Raw genomic sequence first — 17,500 nt, forward strand, 5'->3', positions numbered from 1 at the left:
AAAAAAAAATAATAATTTTAAAAAAATTTTTAAAAATAAAATTTTTAAATAAATAATAATAAATTTAAAAATAAAAACCCCAATTTTTTTAAAACTAATAATTTTAAAAAAATAATAAACCAAGATTTTAATAATAATTTTAAAAAAATAAAAGATAAAAGAAAATAATAGTAAAAAAAAAATAAAATGATAAATATTTTGTAACAATAAAAAATAATGTAAAATGTAAAACAATAAAAACGGGGTGATACATTTTTGTTTTTTTTTATTTTTGGGGGGGGGAATGGATGGGAAAGGGGAAAAATAATAATAAAAATAATCAAACAGTAATGGGGGGGGGGATGAAAGAAAAAAAAAAAATATAATTGGGGGGCCCCTATTTTTGATATTTTCAAAAAAATACAAAGTTGGGTATAGTTTTAAAAAAAATATCCCAAAATAGTAAAAATCAACCCAAAAAATGATATTGATAATAACAATAATAATAAAAAGTCCGATTTGGGTTAAAAAATAATAAAACAATAATTTTAAAAAGTAAAAAAAATAAAAAAAAAAGGGCCAATAAAAAAAAAAAATTCTTTATGATTAAAAAAACAAATTGATAAAAAAGGGGGGGTTTTTTGGGGGGTAAAACAAAATAAATTTAATTACTTTAATTTTTTTAAAATTTTTACTTTGTTTTTTTTTTTGTTATTTTATAATAATTAAATTTATTTTAATAATTTTTTAGAAAAAATTAATAAATAATTAATTTAAAAAAATAAAAAAAAAATTGGGGAAAAATTTTGATAATGATAAAAGTTTAAAATAAAAAAAAAAAATAATAAAATAATAAAAAGAAAAAAATTATAAATTAAAAAATTTAAAAAACAAGAACCGACAAATTTAAAAAAAACAAAAAAAAAACCCAAAAAAACAAAAAAACAAAAAACCAATAATAATAATTTAATAATAAAAAAAAAATAATAAAAATAATAAATTAAAAAAAAATGGGGGCAATGTTGATGATAGTGATTTTAGTAAAATAATAATGATATTAATATAAAAAAGAAAAAATAATTGATTTAAAGGGGAGGATTTAATATTTTAATAAATTATAATAGTAAACAATAACAACAGTAATAATAATGATGATAAAAGCAATGCTAATAAAAAAAAAATAAAAATTAATAAATAAAAATAAAAAAAAATAAAAAAATAAAAAAAATAAAAAAAATAAAATAAAAAAAACGTTAAGGGTAAAAGAAAAAAAAAAAAGGGGAAGGGAAAAAATTTTAAAAAAAAAAAAAAAAAATTACTATTAATTTATTATTTTTTTTTATTTGGGGTTTTTTTTTTTAATTTTTACCCTTACCTTTATTTTATTTTTACCATAACCAGTATTTTTTTCTAAAAAATTTTTTTTTTAATATTTTTAATTTTATATTATTTTTACTGTTTTGGGGCCCAATTTGCTATGTTATTAAAAAAATCATTTAAATTTATTTATCTTTTATCTTTTTTACTTTTTTTTACTTATTAATGGTATTCTCTTCCATACTTTTTTTCTTCTTATTATTATTTTTTGTTTATTATATGTTATTGTTTGTTAAATTATTTATTATCATTTTAACAAATTTATTTATTATCATTATTTATTTTTATAATTAATTATTGTTATTATTTAACCGCTTCATTATTTATCATTTTTATTATCATTATTATTGCTATTATTATTATCATTAAAAAAAAAATATATTATTATTAACAATATTATTATTATTATTAATCATTATTATTACAAAAATTAATTATATTTATTAAATTATCCATTATTATTATTATTATCATTATTTACTATTATTTACATTATTTTTATATTATATTACATTTTATTTATTATTATTATTTATTATTGTTTGTTGTTGTTTTTTATTTCATTACCTATTCCATCAGCGGTTATATTATTAATTATTTCATTTTGGTTATTATTATTATTTTTTTTTTTTATTTGTTATTATCCTTTTTCTTAATCATCCCCCGCGTTTATTTTCATAATTATTGTTATTATTTTTTATTTGTGTTGTTTGTTGTTGATTTGTGGTTCTGTTTGGTTTGTTATTTGTTATTATCTTGTTGTTATTAATTAAATTTGGGTTGGGTTTTTATTTATCATTACTATTTATCAGCGTTTTATTATAATTATTGGTTATCATTATTATTTTAAATTTTTTACCATTCATTTATTCATTATTATTTATTGTATTATCATTACTATCATTCAAACGGGTTTAATATAATTATTGTTATTAATTTTGGTTGTTTTTTTGTGTTTTGGTTGTTGTTTGTTGTTGTTATTGGGTTTTTTTAAACATTATTTGTTTATTATCATTATTATTATTTTTTGTTGTTGTTGTTGTTGTTTTTTAGTTTTTATTATTAATTTATTATTATTATATTTTTTTTTAATCACATAATCATTTCCGATTATTTAATAATGTTAATTTTTAAATTTTTTAATAAATTAGGATGATATTGATAGTATTGACTGATACCAATTTTCTTCCCCTAAAACACATTTTTAAAATGTAGACTAAAAAAGCTTAAAAATCAAGTAGTTTCTCGTATCGGTAGGGGAATTTTCTAATCAAATGGTGTCCATAAAAACAGAATAATATATATCAAAGGGAAAAAATTTTTTGAAACCGTTAAAGGGGGCCGGAGAATGAAGGGGAAGGGCATGGAAGAAAAGAGGGGAAAGTGGAAAGAGGGGGGGGGGGGGACGAGGGGGTTACTGGCGAAGAGGGGTGGGAAAAAAAAAGGAGATTAATTTGTGAATGTTTGGCACCCAACAAAAGAGTTTTTCTTTTTTTACGTGCTGACATCAGTGGGGAGGGCCAATCTTGAAAAAACCCCCTCCACCCCTTGCATGTTGATGGAGTTTATTTCTTGATTGCTTGCAAGGCACAACCCAGGAGTCCCCCCCAAAAAAAATTTTTAAAAAGTTGAATGGTTTTTGTAAAGATCTTTTTTTGTCCCTTTGAAAGGGTCAAAAGGAAAGCATGTAACTCTGCAGTGAGATCGAGGGGGTTGCTATAAAAGGGGGGGGGGGACTAAAAGTTTCCCCCCCCTTCTGCTTAACTGCTGCAAACCACACCCATTTTTCAAGATTTTGAAAAAACCATCTGAAATATTTCATTGATTTTCCTTGGGTTTACTTTTGGGCAGTGTGGATGGGAAGGGGAAAAAAAAAATTCTTCCCCCTTTTCCCCCCAATGGGCCCAACCCCCAAATCCCGCTTTAAAAAGTGGGATTTTGTCCCCCCCCCAAAGGGGGGGGAAATTCGGGGAATGCCCCTCAGCCAGGGAAAAATTGGTTAGATTTAAATTGGGAAGGGTCTTCCCCCAAAAATTTCCTCTTCTTTTTTGCATTTAAAAAATAGGTTATTTCCTCAAGGAGGGCTGAAAATTCCAAAAATATTGTAAAGATCCCGGAAATCCTTTTTAAATTTTTCGTGAAGTAAAATTTCAGGTTCAGTAGTCCCCCCTTGGGGACCCCAAGAAGATGTGAAAAAAAAAACCCTCCAAAATCTAAGCCCCTTTTTGGCTTTTTATTCTTTTTGGGGGGGTGTTTTTTGGGGTGTTTAGGCCCAAAACCCCGTAAAGCTTTTTTCCAAAAAAAATTTGGGGCCCCAAGTATTCCCTTCTTGGAAAAAAATTTTTTTAAATTTTTCCCCCTAAAAGTTTAGTAAAAAAAATTTTTTATACAAAAAAAACATTTTTATTTTTTGTTTATGAAATTTTTTAAATTTGAAAAATTTATTGCTATTTGTAAAGAGGGGGTTTTTTGGGGATTTGATTTTTAAAATTTTTAATTTTCTTAATATTTCCAATCAAAAGGGATTTTTCCCGCTAAAAACCTGGTTGACTCGGGGAGATAATTTTTTAAAAAAAAAATTCAAATCGCCCAAACCACATTTGGGGGAAAAGGGTTGGGAAAACAAAATTTTCAACCAAAGGGGGGGCAATTTTTTTTTCTCCCCCCCCCATATAACCCTGGAAAAAAAAGTATTGGGGGGGGGCAAAAATTTTATTTTGGGGGTTTTTTTGGGGGGGACTGATTTTTTTTTTTAATAAAAATTAACTTTTTGCATAGGTTTTGCAAAAAATCTTAAAACATTTTAAGGGGGCATAATAATTTATGCATTTGATTTTTTTAAAAAATAAAATTTTTGGTAATTTTTTTAGGATATTTATTGATAGGTTTTTAAAAATTTTTTAAAAAAAAATTTTTAAAAAATTTTCCATCTAACAAAGGTTTCGCTACAAAAAGACCTTAAAACTGTTTTGAAAGGCGGCAAAAAAATAATCTGAAAAAAAACCAAAACAATTTCGTTTTCTGGTTTACGAAAAACCTCCCCAAAAATATCAGGCTTCCCCCTCGTGTGGGGTGATTTTCGAGGATTTCTTTGGGTGACTTCCCAAAAAATATTTAATGGTCTTCCCCCTCCCTAGGATTTACCATACTTCCATATTTTACCAGGGAAAAAAGATTTTCCTTAATGGGGGTGAGAAGGGGGGGCTTTTTTTTCTTTACCTTTTGGTTTTTTGGGAGCCCTGGAAAAAAAACCCTTTTGGATTTTTCCCCCCCTTGGGCCCCCTTTGGGGGGGCTTGGGAAAGGGTTTAGGGGTGGGGGCAGAGAGTTAGTTTTTTTGAAAAAAAATTTTTTAAAAATCATACAAATTAGAAATTTTTTTATTTTTTTTCTTCCCCCCCCCCCCCCGTGGAAATCCAACGGGGGGCTCAAAAAAAACCCCCCCCAAAAAGCCCCCCCAGGGGTTCCCCTGAGGGAAAATATTTCGGGGGAAAATGCAGGGCCGGGAACCTATGCTTTTGGGGCCCTAAATCATTTTTGGGCCAAACCGATAAGGGGGCTTGGGGGAAAAACCCGGGCCCCTTGATCAAGCCCCCTGCTAAAAGAAAAGGAAAAAACCCAAGAGATTTTTTGTTTTTTTCTGCAAAAAGCGGGGAAAAGGCGTGCAGGGGATCGTCAAAATTCCAGGATTCCTATTCCCTAGTAATACGGGATGCCCCCCCACCCCCCCAAAAAAACCCCCAAGGGGGGGATTTCTTTTTCCCCGGGGGCCAAGGGTAGAATTGGGAAAAACCAGGGGGGGTTGCCCCCCCCCCCCCCCCTCCACAGGGGGCCTTTTGGGGCACCCGGAAAAGCCCCCCCTTTTTTGTTTTTCCCCCCTTTTTTTTCACTTTTGGGGGAACCCCCCCCCAAAATATTTGGGGGGACCTCGGTTCCGGGGAAAAAAAAGGGTTTTATTTGGGGGTCCCCCCCCCCCCCCCCCGGGTAAGGGGGGGCTTCCCCCTTTTGGGGGGGGGGGGGGGGGAATTGTAGTGAAAAATTTTTCCCCCCTACTAAAAAAAAAAACAATTTTTGGGGAAATAAAAAATTTTAGGTTTTTTTTAAAAATCTAAATTTCCCCGCTGCCACCCCAGAGGGGGGGGGGCTTTTTTAATGTCTCGGGGGCGAAACGGGGATTCTGGGGGTTTTTTTTGGGCCCCCCTGGAGGCTTTCGACTTTGAGGGGGGGTCATGGCCCCAAACCCCCACCCCCGAAAAAATTTTTTTTTTTATTTTTGGCCAAGGTCGTCAACCCAAATAATACCCAAAAAAGGGGGGGGCAAAAACCCCAAAGTTGGGGGCCCACGTAAAACGGGGGTTAAACAAAATTTTAAAAAAGCCGTGGCACGGGAACCCAAAGTTTAAAAAAAAAACCATAAAAAGATAATACAGCATTAAAAACGGTTTTAAAACCAAAAAAAAAAAAAACACATGAAAAATTTAAAAAAAAAAAAATGAAAAAAAAAAAAAAAAAAAAAAAAAAAAAAACGGTTTTTAAAAAAAAAAAAAACCACCCCGTAAAAAACCCCCCGCATTCCATTTCCCCCCCAAAAGGGGGGGCCCGATGGGGGGGGGGGGCCCCCCGGGACCCCTTAAAAAAAACTCGGGCCCCAAAAAAAACCCCCCGTAAAAAACCCAAAAAAAAACCCCCCCAAAGGGGGGGAAAAAAACCCCTTAACTGCAATTTTGGTTTGTGTCGGAGTACCGGGGGGGGAATGCGGAGGTTTTGGACTTGCGGGGGAAAAAATACGGGGTAAACGGGGGAAACTAAAACCGGGCGGGGGGGGGGGGGGGGCGGTGGGGAAGGCCTTGGTTTTTAAAAACCCGGTCCCCCCAGAAGCCCGCGTCCTTCCTTTTGACCCAAAAAAGGGGTTTTCCGTGGAAGGTAAGAAAGGGGGGAAGGTTTACCCAACGTCTTTTAAAAAATGGGGGCCCCCAAGGGCGGGTTTTCCCCCTTTTTTTCCAACTCGCTCCCCCCCCCCCCGCTCGGTTCCTTCGTTCCCCCGTTTCGTTTTTGAAAAGGGGAAAAAAACCCTGCGGGATTTGGGGGGGGGCCGAAGGGGCAAAAAACGTGGCACAGTTGGGGGGGGGCGGGGCCCTTTTCCCACACCAAGGGGAAATTCGGATTGGGAGGGGATAGATAGATAGGGGAGAGAGAGGGGGGAAGGGGGGGAGGAAAAAGAGGGGGGGGAAGGGGGAAAGGAGGGGGGGGGGGAAAGGGGGGGAGAAAGAGGGGGGAAGAGAAGAGGGGGAAAGAAGGGGAAGGGGGAAAGGGGGGGAAACAGCAACGGAAAGGAGAGAGAGGAAAGTTTTCCCCCCCAAAAAAGGATTGACTGAGAGAAAAGTTGGGAGGGGAAAAATTGTGAAAAAAAAAAACTAGAGAAAATGCCCAAAAAATTCCAAAAGAATTGGAAAAAAGGGGGGAAAATTTTTTTAAAAATTTGTGTAAAACGATTTTCCCCCCTGTTGGGGCAATTTTTTGGAAAAAAAAAAGAAAAAAACTGGATCAATAGCTAAAAAAACCCATAGGGGGGGAAAGGGGAAAAGGGAAAAAGGGTAGGAAAAAAAAAAAAGGTAAAAAGGTTTTTAACAACAAAAAAGTTTTTGATTTCTACAAAATTTAAAAAAACCCATATAAACCCAAGAAATCAGTCAAAAAATCTTTTAATAAATATGGAAAAAATACCATAAAAATTTATTATCGTGGAGTTTCCCCCCCCCCCCCCCCACCCCCCCCCCCCCACAAAAACCCCCCCACCAGTTACAGGGCAAAACGCATCCAGAAAAGTAAAAAATACAGGGGTTTAAAATGTTGGGAAGATCAGGCATTGAGGGGGTCTAAGTCTGCTTTTGCCAGGGTTTTTTTGTAAAATGGGTACGGGGTTTTTTTTGTTGAAAAGGGGGAAAATTTTTGGGGAATAAAAGTGAATGAATAAGTGGAAAAAAATTTGGGGAAAAAAAAAAAGAAGGGGGGGTATGTGGAAACCATGGGAAGGGGGGGGGAAAAAGGAGGGAAAACGGAAAGTGGGGACCCCGCGGTTACTGCATGTTAAAAACGAGAGGGGGGGGCAAACTGGGCCGTAAAAATTTTTTTTCACGTGGTGGGGTTTTTTTTTATGGGAAAAAAACCCTTCAAAAACCCGGGAAAATTTAAAAAAAGGGGCAAAACAGAAGAAAATTGGGGGCACTTGGAAAAAAAGGGGCCCAAAGGGGGTTTTAAAAAAAAAAAAAAAAAAAAAAAAAGGGGGGGGGGGGGGGGGGGGGGGGGGGGGGGGGGGGGGGGGGGGGGGTTTAAAAAAACCCCTTCGGGGGGGGTCCAAAACCCCGTCGTTAATTTTGGGGGGGGCTTCGTCCAACAAAATACTAAAAAGTGGAAAAGTGGAGAAGAGAAAATTTTAAAGAGGGAGTGAAAAGGGAAAAACCAAAAGTAAAAAGTTTAAAGGGAAAACAAAAAAACACTGAAGGAAACAAAAAAAAATTGAAGGGGGGAAAAATTTGGAAAAAAAAACTAAAAAAACCCCCAATTCCAAAAGAATGGGGGGAAGGGGTGGAAAAATTTTAAGAATTGGGGAAAACAGTTTCCCCTTTTTGAAAAATTTTTTGGGAATAAAAGAAGAACCTTGGACAATGGGGACTTAAACCCGTGACGGAGGAATGGGGCTGAAAATAAGGGGGTGTAAAGTTCCAAAAGGGGTTCTCGGCCCCCAAAAACCCCTATATGACGGAAAAATTCCCCCAAAAAACCTTCTTAAAAGGGCCCAAAAATTATATCGGGGTCCCCCACAAAACAAACAAAAAATTTCGCCGTTGCTGGGTTCTTTCTTTAAAGGGGATCTTTTTGTTGAAAAAAATCGGCATTGGGGGGGATAAGGCGTACCCATGGGCCGAAAAGGGTTTTAGGTTTCGGGTTTGAAAAATAATTTGGTAATAAAAGTTGAATGGAAAAAGGAAAAATTTGGAAAAAAAAAGAAGAGGAGAGGAGGAAAGAAGGAGGAACGAAAAAAGAGGGAAGGAGAAGTGGACCTGCGAAAAATTAGGTTTGAAAAACCCCTAGAAAAACAACTCCAAAAGTAGGGGGGTTTTTTAAGTTGTGTGTTTTTAAATTTTGGGGTAAAAAAACCCAGGAAAATGAAACTAACGTAAAGGCAGAAAATTTTGAGGGCATTTGAAGTTCAAGGTAAAAACCTGATAAACGGGAATGTTTAAAAATTTATAAAAGAAATATAAATTTAAAATTGGGTAATTTCCCAAAACAAAACCCCAAAAATTCAGGGAGGATCGAAAAAATCCCTTTAAAAATTTAAAGATAAAGGTTTAAAGGTGGCAAGGTAGGGGGTTTGTAGGAATGTGAACGGGGGTCAATCGAGGAAAAAAGGGGGAAAAAAGGGAATTGAATTGGGATGACTTTTGAAAAAAACGAAAAATTCCTATTTAAAATTGAATGGGGACAAAAACAGGGGGGGCAATTTACCCGGGTATGCATTTAAGGGGTAAAAACTTCCCGGGTTAATAACGGTTCTATTGGTTTTTTTTTAAGGGGTCCTTTCCCGTAAACAAGGGGCCAAGGGGAAGAATTACAGCTTAATAATGGTAGGGGGAACCATAACGGTTTTTTTAAAATAATTTAAACAAAAAAATTTTGATGGTTTTTGGGGGAATTTTTTAAAAGGAAAACCATTGGAAAAATTTTGAAAATAAGGAAAAAAAAAAAAAATTAAAAACAAAAGCCCATTTTAACTAGGTCAAAAGGGGGAAATTTGGAAATACTCCAAAAAAATTAAAAAGGAAAATCGAAGTTAATGGAAAACAAAACACTTAGGGTAAAAGGCAAAATTTTTTTTTGGGGCACCCAAAAAATGGAAGATAAAAAAGGGATAAAGTCAATTTTGGGAATGAAAAAAAAATGTTTAAATAAAAAAAGGAAAAAAACAGCAATAAAAAAAAAGAAGAAGAAACAACACTTTGGGTTTAAGAAAATAATTTAACCCTTTTCAAACCCCTATTTTGCTTGGAGAAGACGGGGAATTTGAACAGAAAAAATGTAAAAGGGGCCCCAAAATAAAAGGGGGAAAAAATTTATTAAAACCAAGGAAAAGAAACCGAAAAGAAAAAGGGTAAATAGAAAGGGAGGGGGGAAAAAAGGGGATTAAAAATTTTTAAAGGGTGGCATTCATGAAAAACCCAAAGGGAAACCCGAATGTAATGGGGAAAAAAGCAAAATGTAACGGGGCCCACACACGAAGAATGGGAAAAAAAAGGAAAATCTAGTAAAAAAGGAAAATGACCAAAAGATGAAAAGAAAAAAAATAGCCGGGAAAAAAATAGGAAAAGGAAAAAAACATAGAAAAAGCGAAAAAAAAGGGAAACCGAAGAAAAAAAAAAACAACTTGTTCTTTTGGAGGAGCAAAGAAAACCTTTTCAAACAAAGGGCCCTAATCAAAACCCAAATGTGGAGACAGCCAATAAATTATTTTTAAACCCAAAAAGGGAATCCCCGAAATAAAATAGAAATAGTTTTGGGGGTTTCGGAAATTACTGGGAAAACTTTACAATTTTTGAAAGTAATAAAATCAAGTATAATAGGGCATCCTGAAAACCCAAACAAATTCCACCGTGCCCCCAAGGGGAAAAAACCCCCTGAGGACTGAGAGACTACACAAATTTTTGGGGAAAAATAAGGCAAATGGTAAGGGGAAGGGGGTTTAAAAAATTTTTTCCCCCAAGGAAAGGGTTTTTATTAAAAGGAAAATAGTAATTAAGAAAAGGGATCCCATAAAGCTAAACAAAAGGAAATTTTGGTAGAAATAAAGGGAATTTAAATTTTAAATAAAAAACCCACAGTATACATCCCAAACCTCATACATCGGTTTGTTACCCCCCCAAAAAATTCCCAAAAAATTTATTCAAAAACCCTTTAAAAGGGGGCCGTAAGAAGTGCTAAAAATTTTGGGAAATTTAATGGCAAAGAATTTTTGGGGAAACGGGGGGTTTTAAAAAGCAAAATTGACGGGGGAAAGTTTGGGATCCCAAAAGCCATTCAGATATGGGAAATTTTGGGGAAATTCAAAGAATTTCATAAAGATTGGCCCTCTTCCAGGTTTACAAGCAGATTATCCCCGGGGCCAAAAAAGACCCAAATAGCCCTGTGTGGGAAATAAATTGCCCAACTTGTCTGCTAAAGGGAGAAATGAAAGAAAAGGGAAAGAAAAATTACATGGGGAGGTAATTGTAGGGGGCCTTTAAAAAATTTTTTCTTTAAAGGGCATAAACGGGGAAAACCCCCCCTGAACAAAGAGAACATTGATATGCAATATTCTAAAAAAAAGGATTTAGAAAAAAGTATAAAGATTAAAAAAATTTGAAGCAAGAAAAGGGCCCCAATAAGTGATTAAAGGGTAAATGCAAAGAAAATGAGAAAAACCCAAACATTTTCCTTTTTGGTAATGTAAAAGAAGACATAGATCTCGGGCAGCTTTACGAAAGGTAAAATTGGGAAAGAAATGATTTATCCCCAAAAAACCATGAGGGAGGCAAAATTTTAAAATTTTGAAAAGGAATAATAAAACCGATCCAAATTTTCTTTTTTAACACTTTAAATAAAAGACAAAATGAAAGGGGAAAAAATTTAGCGTTTTTGAAATGCCAAGAAACCTTTAACAAACGTAAATCCTAATATCAAAAACCTACCCACACACGAAAAAAAGGGAAATAAAAACCCACTGAGGGAGCAGAATGAGATCTCTAACTGGGTTCCAGGGAAGGTCTTAAAAATTCATGAAAATTTCCTTTAATGTTGATTTTCCCAAAAATTAAATTGAGACAAGGAAAATCCCCAAAAGGGATTGGAAACTTGCCAATGTTAACCCTTATAGGGAGAACGTTGACAAAAAAAACCCCTCAAAATCATAGCCCATTTTCGTTATTATTGTAGTATGCGGGTTGTTAAAAAGGCCCAAATTTTGGAAATTGGGGTGGAAGTATTTTAAAAATCAAAACGGGATATCAAAAAAACTTTTTTGGTTTTTGGGGAAGGAAGGCCCTGCATGCAATCTCCTCTGTTTCTGTGATGGGATTTTTCTGGGGAAATTGTGTATACTTAGATTTTAAAAAGGGCCCTTTGATAAGTTTTTCTCAAAAAAAGACTACTAGGGAAAAATTAAAACCCCTAGGGGGAGAAAAAGGCAAACCCCTCAATTTGGATGGAAGATTATTTCATAAAAAGAAGTGAGAACCGTAATTAGAGGAAAAGCACCCCTACATGAGGGAGAGTAATAGGGGGATTTACCTCATGGATCGGGTTTGGGGCCCCGATTATTTTTTACTATTTTCAAAAAATGTTTTTTTGGGTCAAACAAAAACCCCGGGAAATTATTTTGAATAGGGTTTCCAGACAAAAGCGAACTTGCAAAAAAAAAAAAAATAGAGGGATGTCAGTATCCCCCAAAAGGGTTCACCCCAAAGGGTTTTTTGGGAAAAAATCAAAACGGGAATTTAACCCCAAATGATAAATAAAATTGACAAGGTTCCAAAAATGGTGGGGCAAATTTTCCCAAACATAAAAAAAGGCTTTCCCCCCCCCTGTGGGTGGATAAGACAGGGTTTAAAAGAAGGGGTCTTTAAAACCCAAATCGTAAAAAACCTAGTCCTGAGTATGGGTAGGGGGTTTATGAAGCCCACACTTGGAAAAAAATTATGGAAAATTTGGAAAGTTAAAAGGGTTTCAAAGGCCATCTAAGAGTTATAAATTACGAAGAAAACTAAAAAATGGGGCTTACTGTTTTCCCAAAAAAAGGGAAGAAAAAGGAAAAATGATTTTTTAACTATTTTACAAGAAGGGTGAAGTTAGAAAAAAGGGTTTTAAATTTTTGAACACAAAAAGGCGAGGGGGACAAAAAGGAAAAAAGGGTTAAAAATTTTTAAAAAGGGTTTCAAAAGGGTTTTGGGGAAAAATTTAAATCTCCCAAAATTTTTTCCAAATAATGTGAAAAACGGTAACCCACACACCCACCCCCCACAAAACAAACCACACACACACAAAACACACACACAACCCACCACCAAAACACCCCACACAAAACAAAACCCCGGAACACCACACACATACACACTCACCCCTATTCCAAATAAAATTTTGTGACTTTCTCGGCCCTTTCATATCATCTTCAATCTTTCACTTTTTTGATAGCAGGGATAATTTCAAAAATTTGGTCTGAAATCTCAAAAAATTCAGTTTTAAGGATTATTATTACTTTTTTTTATTTCTTTTTGTTATTTTTTTATTTTCTATTTATTTATTATTATTATTATTTGTGTTGCTTTTATTTTTTTTTTTTTTATTTCATTATTTTTTATTTATTATTATTATTTTTTTTTTTGGGGGGGGCGGGGTGGGCATTTAAAGAAAAGGATAAATCGTTACACAAAAAAAATATTTACTTTTTTTGGTTTTTGTAGGGAACAAAAATTGTGGGGGAATTGGGCGAGTGTTTAAAGTTACATAATAAAAAGGAAATTACATTTCCCAAAAATAAATATTTTCTTTCTAATAACACGTGGGTCTAAAAGGTTGTATGTTACTGTTGGTACAGACTTCATAAAATTGGATGTATTTTGGTGTTATACATACATAAATGTGTTAAAAAGAGAGAATGGGAAAAAAAAGTGATTGGGGGGAAAAAATAAGTAAATTGAGAAAAAGTAGGGGGAGAGAGGGGTGTATGGGAGAGAAAGTGAGTATGTTGGTGGCGGGAGAAATAAAATTTAAAAAAGGGGAGAGAGAGAAAAGGGGGGATAGGGAGGGGGGGAGGAAGAGAGGGAGAAAAGGGAGGAGGGAGAGAGAGGGGAAAAGGGGAAAGGAAAGAAGGGGACGGGGAAAGAGAGAAAGAGAGAGGAGGAGAAAGAAAGAGAAAAAAAAGAAAAAAGAGAGAGAGAGAGAGGGAAGGGGGAAAAAGGGGGAAAAAAAAGGGGAAAAAAGGGGGGAGAACGAAAAGACCCAGAGGGAGGAGAAAAAAGGGGAAATTTGGGAAAAAAAGGAAAACAGAAAATACGAAAACACTTTGGGGAATTTGGGGTACATTAAAAGGAAAAAATTTGCAAAAATTTGCTTGAAAATTAACAAAATATTTTGAAAAACAAGGTTTTAAAAAAACCAGAAAAAGTTATTAAAAAACCCTTGGCTAAGAATAATTTTAAAATCATTCGAAACAAATTTTAAAGAAGAGAAGAAAAAAAAAAGAAAAGGGAGTAAAAAAGTAAATCTTTTTAAACCCCTTAAAAAAAAAGGCCGGGGAAAAAAACACTTTTTCCCGGAAAAAACATGGGTTGCAGTAGGTTTTCATTCCCCTCAACGGGTTTTACTCAGATTAAACTTGCAAAGTTGTGAAATTTGGGGGGGTGTGGGGGTCCCGGGGGGTCTGGGGGGGAAAAGGGGAAAAAAGGGGAAGGGGGGTGGAATCGTTTTTTGGGGGGGGGGAGTGGGGGAAAAGCGAAAACGGGAGTGGGAGTGAAAAGGGGTGGGGGGTTTTGGGGGGGAATTGGAGGGGAGTGAAATTGGGGCGGGGTGTATTTGGGGGTGAATGGGGAGTTTTGGAGGGGAGGGGAAGAAAATTTGGGGGTGGTGTAAACATGGGAAAAAAGGGGGGGGGGGAAATAAAATTTGGGTGGTTTGGGGGATAAGGGAAATCGAGGGGGGGTGGGGAAGAAGTAAATGGTGGGGGTATTGGGTTTGGGGTTTGGCGGGGGGAGGTGAAAATAAGGGAAGGGAAAAATCCCCTTTTAAATTTTCAGTAACTAATGGGTATTTCGTGTTTAAAAGAACCCTTTTTCTTTAAAACCTTTTGTATTTTTTTTGTGGGGGGGGGGGGGGGGATGGGCTCACGGGATAAAAATCAGACTGAAAAGGGTTTAAAATATAAGAAAAAAACCGTTTCAAATTTTACACAAAACCAAATTTTCCCCGTCGATCTTTATCTGAGAACAAAACTCCCACAAAAAAAAAAAAAAAAGGGAACATTTCTATATTTTCCCACGTTTTAAAGGGAAAATTTTTATAAAGGTTCCCGAAAACCCATCAATTTTAAAACCGCAATGCCCCCACCGCACAATGACACCCCCCCAATAGAGGCCGTAACCCGGTGCTTGTTATTGCTTCCACCTGCAATCGGGCCGACGTTTCAAAAAAACCAGGCAATCTTTGTTTTTTTTTTCTCTCTATAAAGAGTAAATGCAAACTTTAGTAGATAGATTTATTTTCATTTCCCTTTTATATAAATTTTAAGCCCGCTGTTTTTGAGCACTGGATGACATTCAACGTGCATTCACCAAAGACGGAAAATACAGAAATAAAAAAAAGTTAATAGATATGATATGCAATTGAACAGGTAAGTAAAATAAAAAAATGCGGGGTCATTGTTCAATAAAAATCTTTTTTTCGTTTAAAAATTTATAAAGGTCCCCTGTTTGGTTTCTTTTAAACGTAACGTAAGTAAAAAAAAAAGTTATAGGGGCAGATTTTCCCCCCCTAACATATAATAAGGGACCAAACAGATCAGGGTTTTTTTAAATTTTTTTTTCAAAAAAAACAAATATAACAAAAATTTTTTTCAGTGTTATTTTTCACTTTTTTTTCTTATCATTGTTGTTTTTTGGTTTTTTTTTGTTGTTGTTTTTGTTGTTGTTTTTGTTGTTTTTTTTGGGGTTTTTATTTTTTTATCATTATTTTTTATTATTTTCCCTCATTTTATAATTTTTATTTTTATTTTATTTTTATTTTTTTATTGTTATTAATTTTTTCTTATTATTATTATTATTACCCTTATTTTTTTCGTTCATTTTCATTAAAATATTGTTTTTTTTTATCATATTTTTTTTTTTTTATTTTTTTTTATAAAATTGTTTTTTTTATTTTTATTTTAACCCTTTCCCTTTTTATTTTTTTTAGGGAAATTTAAACATCATTAAATTTTATTATTTTTTATTATCATCATCATTATTATTAAATTTTTTATTGCTATTGTTTTTTAATTTCTTCTTATTATTTATTATTTTTTATTATCATTATTGGTTGGGGTTGTTATTTTTTATTATTTTTATCAAATTTTTATTATTATTAAGAAAAATCGTAATAATCTTATTATTTTGATAATTGTTTTTTTATTATTATTTCCCCCTTCTTTTTTTCTTATTATTTTTTATATTTCGATATTTTTATCCTTATCATTTTTCTTAATAAACACTATTTTCATTTTTATTTTCCTTATTTTCATTTTTGCTGGCATTATCATTAAATTCCCCTCAGTATTATGCTACTTTTTTTTTTTTATCTACGTTAAATTTTTCCATCCTCTTACTAAATTTTTTATCTCCCGTTTTAAAACTATTTTCCGTCGGGGTGCTACGATTCCCAAAACGTAACTGGAATTACGGGCAGCAGAGAAACTTCATTTCACTCTTTTTACGAAAGTTCTCGCTCCCGGGGGCTTTAAATGCCTACCTTCGTTCTTTTTTTATATTTTAACATTTTTTTGTAGCCCTTGGTTTTTTTGCAAGGGTTTTTATTTAAAATCAGATTTAAAATTATTATTATTTTTTATTATTATTTTTTATTATTATTGTTATTAAATTTTATTGTTGTTGTTGTTTATTTCTAATTATTTATTATCATTATTAAATTTTTAATTTATTATTTTTACATTTTTTTTTTTTTTTTTTGGGGGGGGTTGGGTATTATCATTATTATTATTGTTTTTTTTTAATTTGGGATATTATTAAATCATTGTTATCCCTCATTATTTATTTTTTGTTATTTCGCTGGGGGGTTTTTAAATTATCATTTTATTGTTATAAATTTATATTATCAGATTTTGTTATAATTTATATCATCATGATATTGTTTTTTAAATTTATATTTTTTAATATTACTATTGCTATTAAATGTTTAATTTTTATTTTGGTTTTTTTTTAAAATAACATCACAATCATTATTTCTTAATCATTATTACTGTCCCTCTTATTATTATTATTATTATCATTTTTTAAATTTTTATTTTTTATTATTAAATTTTTATATTATTTTTTTATTTATTATTATTTCATTAATATTTTATTTTACTATTTTATATTTTTTATTTTCATTATTACCGTTTTTGCCATTATTTGGGATTAAACTCATCATAATTTTCATCACATCTGTCATCATCATTAATTATTAAAGTTACATTTTTTACGTTTGAAGAGTATTATCATTACTATTATCATAATCATAATTTTATAGTACAAATTTTTATTATCATAATCATTGTTTTTTTTTTAGTTGTGGTTATTATCATCAAATTTTTATTTTTTTGTTATTATTATCGTTATCAGTATTTTTATTATTAACATTATCATTATCATTGGCTGTTAATATCCCTCCCTATCAATATTATCTTTTTTGTACCATTATTGTTTTTCAAAATTTAAAATTTATTATCGGTGTCATTTAAATTACCATATATATATATGCCCTTTTTTTATTTTATCTGAAAACACTATCATCACTGTCCTTTTTTATAAAAAAAATCTATATAACCCAAAAATTTTTTTGCGACAAGATAGTTTTAATAAAAATATGAGAACGATAATGGGTAATAATAATAAAAAAATTTAAAATTTTCAATGTTTTAAGGTCTCACAAAACCCCTAATATTTCAGGTGATGATATTGATAAAGATATAAATAAAAGTAATAAATAATAGTAGTAAAAATAATGAGAATTAAAAAAAATAACAACAACAGTAATAATAATAACAATAATAATGATTTAAAGACAATTAATTTAAAAATAAAAATAAAATAATAATAAACATCCATATTTTAATAACAAATAAAATATAATAAAAATAAGGTAATAAGTACGACGGGTGAGAATAAAACAAAAAATATAATGATAAAGGAAATTAAATAATGGGGAATAAATAACGTAATTAAAAGATAATTTAATGATAGTAAAATAAAACAATAAGATAATAAAAAACTAGGAAATAGTTATAATTAATAATAGGGAACCAGCTATTATTAAAAAATAAGAATAAAAAAATTAAAAAGGGTAAAGGACGAATAGCATTATCAA

The sequence above is a fragment of the Penaeus monodon genome, chromosome 6 (genome assembly GCF_015228065.2).
Source record: "Penaeus monodon isolate SGIC_2016 chromosome 6, NSTDA_Pmon_1, whole genome shotgun sequence".
Classification (NCBI taxonomy): Eukaryota; Metazoa; Arthropoda; class Malacostraca; order Decapoda; family Penaeidae; genus Penaeus; species Penaeus monodon.